The sequence below is a fragment of the Gossypium arboreum genome, chromosome 5 (assembly GCF_025698485.1).
Source record: "Gossypium arboreum isolate Shixiya-1 chromosome 5, ASM2569848v2, whole genome shotgun sequence".
In the NCBI taxonomy this organism is placed as follows: domain Eukaryota; kingdom Viridiplantae; phylum Streptophyta; class Magnoliopsida; order Malvales; family Malvaceae; genus Gossypium; species Gossypium arboreum.
This window is the reverse complement of record NC_069074.1, coordinates 17,887,402-17,895,439: the sequence shown is the minus strand read 5'-3', so window position 1 is coordinate 17,895,439 and position 8,038 is coordinate 17,887,402. Positions and strand designations below refer to the sequence as shown.

Sequence of the window (8,038 nt, the reverse complement as noted above, 5' to 3'; positions counted from 1 at the left end):
AAGTGTGATATAAATTGTTTGAATTTGTTTAAGTGCTCAAATAAGTTTAGTAATGCCTCGTGCTCGACTCCGGCGACGGTCTCGGGTAAAGGGGGCGTTACATTTATTGGTATCAGAGCCTGGTTTAGTCGATTCTCGGAACGAATTTGATGTGTAAAGTGTTTAAAAATACATGCCATATAAATCATGATAGTGTGATGTGAATGATCCGATCTAATTACTAATTTTTGTTATAGATTGTAAAGATGTCGATAGACCCGATGGTGCTAGTCGGGAAGAGGAAGTTAATAGTAGAATACAGACTTACGAAGGGAACAAGTGGTAATGTCCCGATTTCTTTGATGAGAGAGGAAGAACTTAAAAATATGATTTACGGATTAATGAATCGGTGGTATCATGAAACAATACAAGGAAGAAGTCAGCACAACAACCTCCTCCCCCCCTCTGTACCACGATTACAACCCCGGTTGCTCCTCCTTTAATAGATGAATCTAGCAAAAGAACACCAATTGAAAAACTCGAAAGTTTGGAGTGAAGAATTTCGAGGAGATCGGACGATGATCCGGTTAAAGCGAGTATTGGTTAAAGAGTTTGGAGAGAGTTTTTAAGCAGATGATGTGTTCTCCGGAGGACTATTTGGGATGTGCGGTTTCTTATTGAAAGAAGAAGCGTATAATTGGTGGGAAACCATTGAGGCGATGGTACTGCAGTAAACTTACACGGAATTCTTCCAAAACGAATTTAAGAAAAGTATGTGGGAAAAAGATATTTAGATAAGAAGAGAGAATTTCTTGATATTCGACAAGGGAATAAAACAATGGCGAATATGAAAGAGAATTTGTGTATCTCAGTAGATATGCTCGGGATGTTGTACCGACAGAGGAAGAAATGTGCATTAGATTTGAAGAAGGGCTTAATGATGAAATCAAAATGATGATTGGAGGTACAGAGATTCGAGAATTTGTGATTTCATCGATCGAGCTCAAAAGATGGAAGAAGTGTATAACGAGAAAGATGCAAAGAGAAAGAAGAGGTAAAGAGGTATACAAAAGAAGTTTCTCTAGACCAACTTCGACTTTTCCGCCAAAAGTTCAGAGATGATTCAGTCGACTGTTACAATCCCAAACGATCGAATAAAAGTAAAACGACTCAACAAGATGTCGGAGTAACTAAGAAACCAGCAGCTAGTGTTAGTAGTGTGCAAAATATTCCGAGACTTAGATGTAAAAATTGTGGTAGATTTCATATTGGTGAGTGTTGGGGAAGAGCCGGAGCTTGCTATAAATGTGGTGGAACTGATCATTTTATTCGGATGTCCTCAATTATTAAAAGAAGATAGAGAACAAGGGAGAAGCAAGCAAATACTCCTCGAAAGGTAAACGTTCGGGTCAAAGTAGTCTTCTTTGGACTGTTCATTCGGGAACGAGATCTGCTGACTCGATCGAGACAAGAGTACCAAGACGTATATACGCTTATCCGGCAAGGGAAGAAGCTTCGCTCCGGATGTGATAGCTGGTAATTTCTATCTTTTGATGATTCTGTATGCTTTAATTGATCCTGGATCTACACATTCATATATTTACCTTTGCATTAGTGTCGAAAAGAAAATGATATTGAGTCCATCGACCTTGAATTGCAAGTCACTAACCCACTAGAGCAAAGTGTGTTGGTTAATTTAATATGTCGGAATTGTCCTTTGAAAATACAAAGGTGTGAATTCTCTGCTGATTTAATGTTGTTACCTTTCCGAGAATTTGATGTTATTCTTGGAATGGATTGGGTGATTGAACACGATGCCATAGTGAATTGTAGAGAAAACGGATTGATTTAAAATGTCGATGGGAAATAGTTTCAATTGAGTTTGGGGATAAAAGAATGATGTCGAATTATTTCACTTTACTGTTCGGAAATTGATTCGAAAGGTAATGAAGCTTTTTAGCTTATATTCTTGATACTCGGGGTTCGAATTGAAGATGGAACAATTGTCGATTGTTAATGAGTTTACTGATGTGTTTCCTGAGGAATTACCTGGTTTACCCCCAGATCGTGAGGTTGAATTCACAATTGATGTAATTCCGGGTACAGCTCCAATATCAATAACACCGTATAGAATGGCACCAGCTGAGTTAAAAGAGTTGAAGACACAGTTGCAAGAGTTATTGGATAAAGGGTTCATCAGACCGAGTACATCACCTTGGGGCGCACCTGTCTTATTTGTGAAAAAGAAAGATGGTTCGTTGCGATTGTGTATTGATTACAGGCAGTTGAATAAGGTAACAATTAAAAATAAATATCCATTACCTCGTATCGATGATTTGTTTGATCAACTGAAAGGTGCTGCAGTGTTCTCAAAAATAGACCTTAGATCTGGGTATTATCAGCTGAAGGTTAAAGAGTGTGATGTGCCAAAGACTGCTTTTCGAACTCGGTATGGTCACTACGAATTTTTGGTAATGCCTTTTGGTTTAACGAATGCCCCTGCTGCATTTATGGATTTAATGAATCGAATTTTTCAGTCTTATTTGGATAGATTTGTGGTGGTATTTATTGATGACATATTGGTCTATTCAAAGACAGAATCCGAACATGCACAAAGACTTGAGAATTGTACTCTGATTTTGAGAGAAAAACAGTTATATGCGAAATTTAGTAAATGTGAGTTTTGGCTTCATGAGGTTGGATTTCTGGGTCATATTATATCAGCTGAAGGAATTCGTGTGGATCCAAGTAAAGTTTCAGCAATGGTGAATTGGAAAACACCGAAGAATGTAAGCGAAGTGCGAAGTTTTCGGGATTAGCGAGGATACTATCGCCGCTTTTGTAAAGAATTTTTCCATGATTGCTTCACCAATGACTCGTTTATTACAAGAAGAATGTTGAGTTTATGTGGTCTAGATGAATGTCGCAGAGCTTTGATCGGTTAAAGAAAATGTTAACAGAAGCTCCAGTCTTAACTCAACCAGAATCAGGTATACCGTATGTTGTGTATAGTGATGCATCTTTAAGTGGTTTGGGTTGTGTGTTAATGCAGTCGGGAAAGGTGGTGGCTTATGCTTCACGGCAATTAAAACCACATGAAAAGAATTACCCTACACATGATCTTGAGTTAGCTGCAATTGTTTTTGCCTTAAAAATTTGGAGACACTATTTATATGGTGAGAAGTGTTATATGTATACGGATCACAAAAGTTTGAAATACTTAATGACTCAGAAGGAACTGAACTTAAGACAGAGACGGTGGTTAGAGTTCTTTGAAAGACTATGATTTGGTTATTGACTATCATCCAGGAAAGCTAATGTAGTTCTTGATGCATTGAGTCGAAAGTCATCCTTGTTTGCACTTCTGCAATGAATGCTCATTTGGCTCTTAATGAAGAAGGTGTTGTATTAGTAGAATTGAAGGTAAAACCAATATTTCTTCAACAAATTGAAGCTGCAGAATGAAGATCCAAAATTGGTCTTTGAAATGACAAATGGTTCGGGATAATTTAGATTCGAGTTCAAGATTGATGATGAAGGTATATTGCGCTATCATAATAGGATTTGTGTTCCCAATAATTCGATTTAAAGAATGATATTCTTTCTGAAGCACATAATAGTATGTATTCTATTCATCCGGTAGTACAAAATGTATGGTGATCTCAAAAGACATATTGGTGGCTGGTATGAAAAGAGAAATTTCAGAATTTATTGCAAAATGTTTGATTTGCCGCAAGTTAAAGCAGAGCATCAAGTGCCAACGGGTTTATTACAACCCATTATGATTCTGAATGGAAGTGGGAGCATATTTCAATGGATTTTGTGTCAGGATTGCTGTGACTCAGAAAGAAAGATTCGATATGGGTGATTGTTGATAGATTGACAAAGTCAAGACACTTTATTCGGTCGAATAGATTTTTCACTTAATAAGTTAGCGAATTGTATGTGTCGAGATTGTGAGATTACATGGAGTTCCAATATCTATCATTTCGCATCGGGATCCGAGGTTTACTTCAAGATTTTGGAATAAATTGCAAGAAGCCTTAGGCACCGGATTGAATTTTAGTCTGACATTTCATCCTCAAACAGATGGACAAATGAGCGAGTGATTCAAATTTTAGAAGATATGTTAAGATGTTGTATACTCGAGTTTGGTGACAGTTGGGAAAGGTATTTACTGTTGGTGAGTTTGCTTACAACAATAGCTATCAGTCTAGTATAAAAATGACACCATTTGAGGCTCTTTATGGTAGAAAATGCAAGACTCTATTGTGTTGGTCTGAATTGAGTGAATCAAAATAGTTGGGGTTGATTTGATTCGAGAAACCAAGAGAAAGTCCGGATTATTCGAGATAGTCTAAAAGTCGCTTGGATCGTCGAAGTCATATGCGGATTTAAAACGAAGAGACATAGAATATGCAGTGGGTGATCGAGTATTTTAAAAGTTTCACCATGGAAAAGGGTGTTACGATTTGGTAAAAAGGAAAATTAAGTCCGAGATTCATAGGGCCATATGAAATTGTGGAAAGGGTTGGTCCTCCGCTTATCGTTTGGCTTTACCTCCGGAACTTGAGAAGATTCATAATGTGTTTCATGTGTCTATGCTAAGGCGGTATAGGTCAGATCCTTCACACGTAATTCCCCATACTGAAATTGAGCTTCAACCAGATATGACTTATTCAGAAGAACCAGTGAAGATTTTGGCTCGTGAAGTTAAGGAATTGCGGAACAAAAGAGTACCATTGGTTAAAGTATTATGGCATCGACATGGTATGGAGGAGGCAACCTGGGAAACAGAGGAGTCAATAAGATCACAGTATCCAAATCTATTTTCAGGTAACAAATTTCGAGGACGAAATTTTTAAAGGGGGAGAGTTGTAACGGCCTAATTTTCGATGGTGTCGGAAATGGTGATTTGAGATCAATAAATTCGACAAATGAGATTGAACAAGATAGTAATTTAATATTTATGAGTCAAGTAAGAATTTAGAAGAATTTGTGAAATGGTGAAATTAGTGAATTAAAAGAATTTATTAGGTCAACGGGTCAAAAATGAGGTATCGAGACCTCAAAGTTGAAAATCGAGCTATAAATATTTTTATAAATATTTATGGAGTGTCATTGAGTTAGTATTAAAGTTTCGTTAGAAAATTTTAACGTTTGGATGGCTAATTAATTAAAAGGATTAAATTGAAAATAGCACAAAATTTGTTAAATTGTGAGTAAATAGCTTAAGTATTTAAAAGATGGATTTAAAGAGCAATTAGACCCAAAGGTTAATGGCTGGACGGTTTGGGTATGAAATAAGCAAGAAAACAATGTGAACAAGGGCAAAATTGGAAATAGATAAAAGTTAATAGTTAAATAATGATGTAATTGAAAAATCTAGACATTTCTTCATATTTTCTCATCCAAAACGCCATAGAAGGTCTGGAGAAAGCTGGTTTTCATATTTTTACATCATGTGAGTCTAATTCTTGCTTTTTCTTGATAATTTTTATGTTTTTATGACTTTTACAATTAGGTCCACTTGTAGAATTCATTAGTTTTTGATTTTATGGGTGAAATTAGAAGTTACCCTGGATGTATAAGGAATTTTATGATGAATTATTATGAAATTTAAGTTCTAATTTCATATTAAGGTGGTTTTATTAAGTGATTTTGATAGGAAATGATATTTAGGACCTAATTGTGAAAAAGTTGTTAATTGAAGGTTGCTGTTGAAATTCAGAATATAAAAGGTTTTGAAATAGTTTATAATGATAAAATAAAGTGTTAATTGAGAAAAATTAGTTCAATTGATGGGTGAATTGAGTAGGGACTAAATTGTAAAAACTGTAAATTTTGGGGTAAAAGTGCAATTTCGAAATTTGAACAGCATAAATTGTGAAGTGAAATAGAAATCAAATAAATGCTAATGAGTAGAAATATTTTATATTATAGATCAAGAATCCAAAGAAGAACGAGGAAAAGAAAAAGTTGCGGAATAGTCCCAAAATTTTAATATCTTCTACAAATTAGCCGGGTAAGTTCATATGGTTGAATTTAGATGTTTATTTGTGAATGATTGAAGTTTATAATGTGTTATTATATACGAATTTGTTGTGGGATTGTGTAGATTTTGTTAATGAAAGAATAAATGTGGAAATGCAAATTAGGAAAACGCAGGATTGAGTACGTTAGTATCGTGACGTGTGATGAATTGATTGGATAAGACCATGGTTGTTCCATGGCAAAGTGTGAAATGTAGGTATGGTATTATCCATCTTGAAATGTGAAATGTAGGTATGGTATTATCCATCTTGAAATGTGAAATGTAGGTATGGTATTATCAAATCCATCTTGAGTTAAGAAATGTAGGTATGGCATTTCCCATACCGAGTTGAAAAATGTAGGTATGGTATTTCAATGAGGAAAACCATACTGAGTTGTGAATCGTGGCATTGAGCAACGACATACTCAATTTCGTAAGCCGTTTCCTAATTTGATTATAAGAAATAAAGAGAAGTGATCCAAATGGAAGAGATTGAGTAGTTATTCTTGTTGAGCTCAACTATGTGAATTATTATAACAATGGTTGTGAATCGCAGGAAACTTTAGTAAATGTTTTGGTATTGTTTGGAAATATTATGTTTGGTAAGCATTACTTTTAACCTATGAACTTACTAAGCTTCAATAAGCTTACTTGTGTGTGTTTAATATTTTATGTAGATTGACTTGAAGTGAAGTGGGTAGATCGGATCAACACAACAAAGCACACTATCCAGATCAATTCTGGTAGCTTTTGTTTTATGTTTGAAGATTTATATGGCATGTATAGAGTTTAAATGAAATGAAGTAAAGATGTTATAAACTAGTTAACAACATTTTGTACTAAAATAGTTTTTGGTTAGTAGCAGTAGTCTGAGTTTGAAAATTCACCATAAATCATAAAAATATAATTATAGGTTGAATAAAATATGAAATTAAATCTTATTGAATCTAGTTTCACATAGAAGAAACGGTGTAAGCAAAAGGCTTTCATATCAGGAGATATTTGAATTTTGTGAGACAAGGTCAGAGTGATTTTGAACTCCCTGTTCTGATTTGTAAAAATCATTAAAAATTATAAAAATTAATTAGGAGTCATACTATATATGTATGGATTCCTTATTGAGTCTATTTTTAATAGAAATAAACGTCTTGGTTATTTGAATTCTGTACATGGAGAAATTTGGTTCGTAGTGAACAGGGGTCAGAGCAGCCGAACCCTGAAACAGGGGAGACTTCAACTAATAAACTGTACTAATTGGCCCAACCAAAAATTCTAGAAAAAAATTGGTAAGTAGATATATGAGTATAAATTCAGAGAAAATTTACGGATTTAGATTTCGAGTTTTGTAACTCGAGATATGATTTTTTTTGCATCTGTAATGCAGTTGGACAGCTTGTCTAGAAAGTGTGATATAAATTGTTTGAATTTGTTTAAGTGCTCAAATAAGTTTAGTAATGCCTCGTGCTCGACTCCGGCGACGGTCTCGGGTAAAGGGGGCGTTACAGAGTCAATTCTTTTTTCTTCGCTCCTGAAGGTATTTACAGGTGAGGATTCCGGGTAAGGTGGTATTTATGGAAAGTGTGGGTGGATGTCTTTGATGGGACGAGGATGTCTGCAATGGAACAAATCTTGTTATTTATTCAAACTTGATGGTATGGAGTAGTTGAACGCATATGGTATTTGGTGACCAACAACTTTACGTTCCTAATAAAGACTTTGAAACCTGGACAATAGTTGGCCTGCACTTGCGCAGATGGTCATCCTAGCAGGAAAAACTTGTAGGGGTTCTCCCAGTTTGTTAATGGCAGGCCTATTATTTCGGTGCCTTTCTAGCTTGTTACGTGTCTTGACGGGTATAACAATATCTCCTTTCAAGTCAAAATGAGGGTATAATTAGATGAGTTTAGATTAAATTATTTTGAGTTCCGGACATAATTTATATTCAAATTTGAGTTTTTTTCTTTTTAAATATAAATTCAAATTAAAATATGGTTTTATTCCATTTTTACAGGTTGCTAAGTCATT

At 35.0% G+C, this 8,038-nt stretch overlaps 1 long non-coding RNA gene across 1 annotated transcript; it reads left to right on the top strand.

The window, feature by feature from the left end:
* Positions 1-4,623: 4,623 nt before the first annotated feature.
* LOC128293116 (uncharacterized) lies at positions 4,624-6,980 on the top strand. Its single transcript, XR_008283187.1, has 3 exons — positions 4,624-4,815; positions 5,923-6,004; positions 6,691-6,980. It is a non-coding gene; the product is annotated as an uncharacterized LOC128293116 (long non-coding RNA).
* Positions 6,981-8,038: the final 1,058 nt, after the last annotated feature.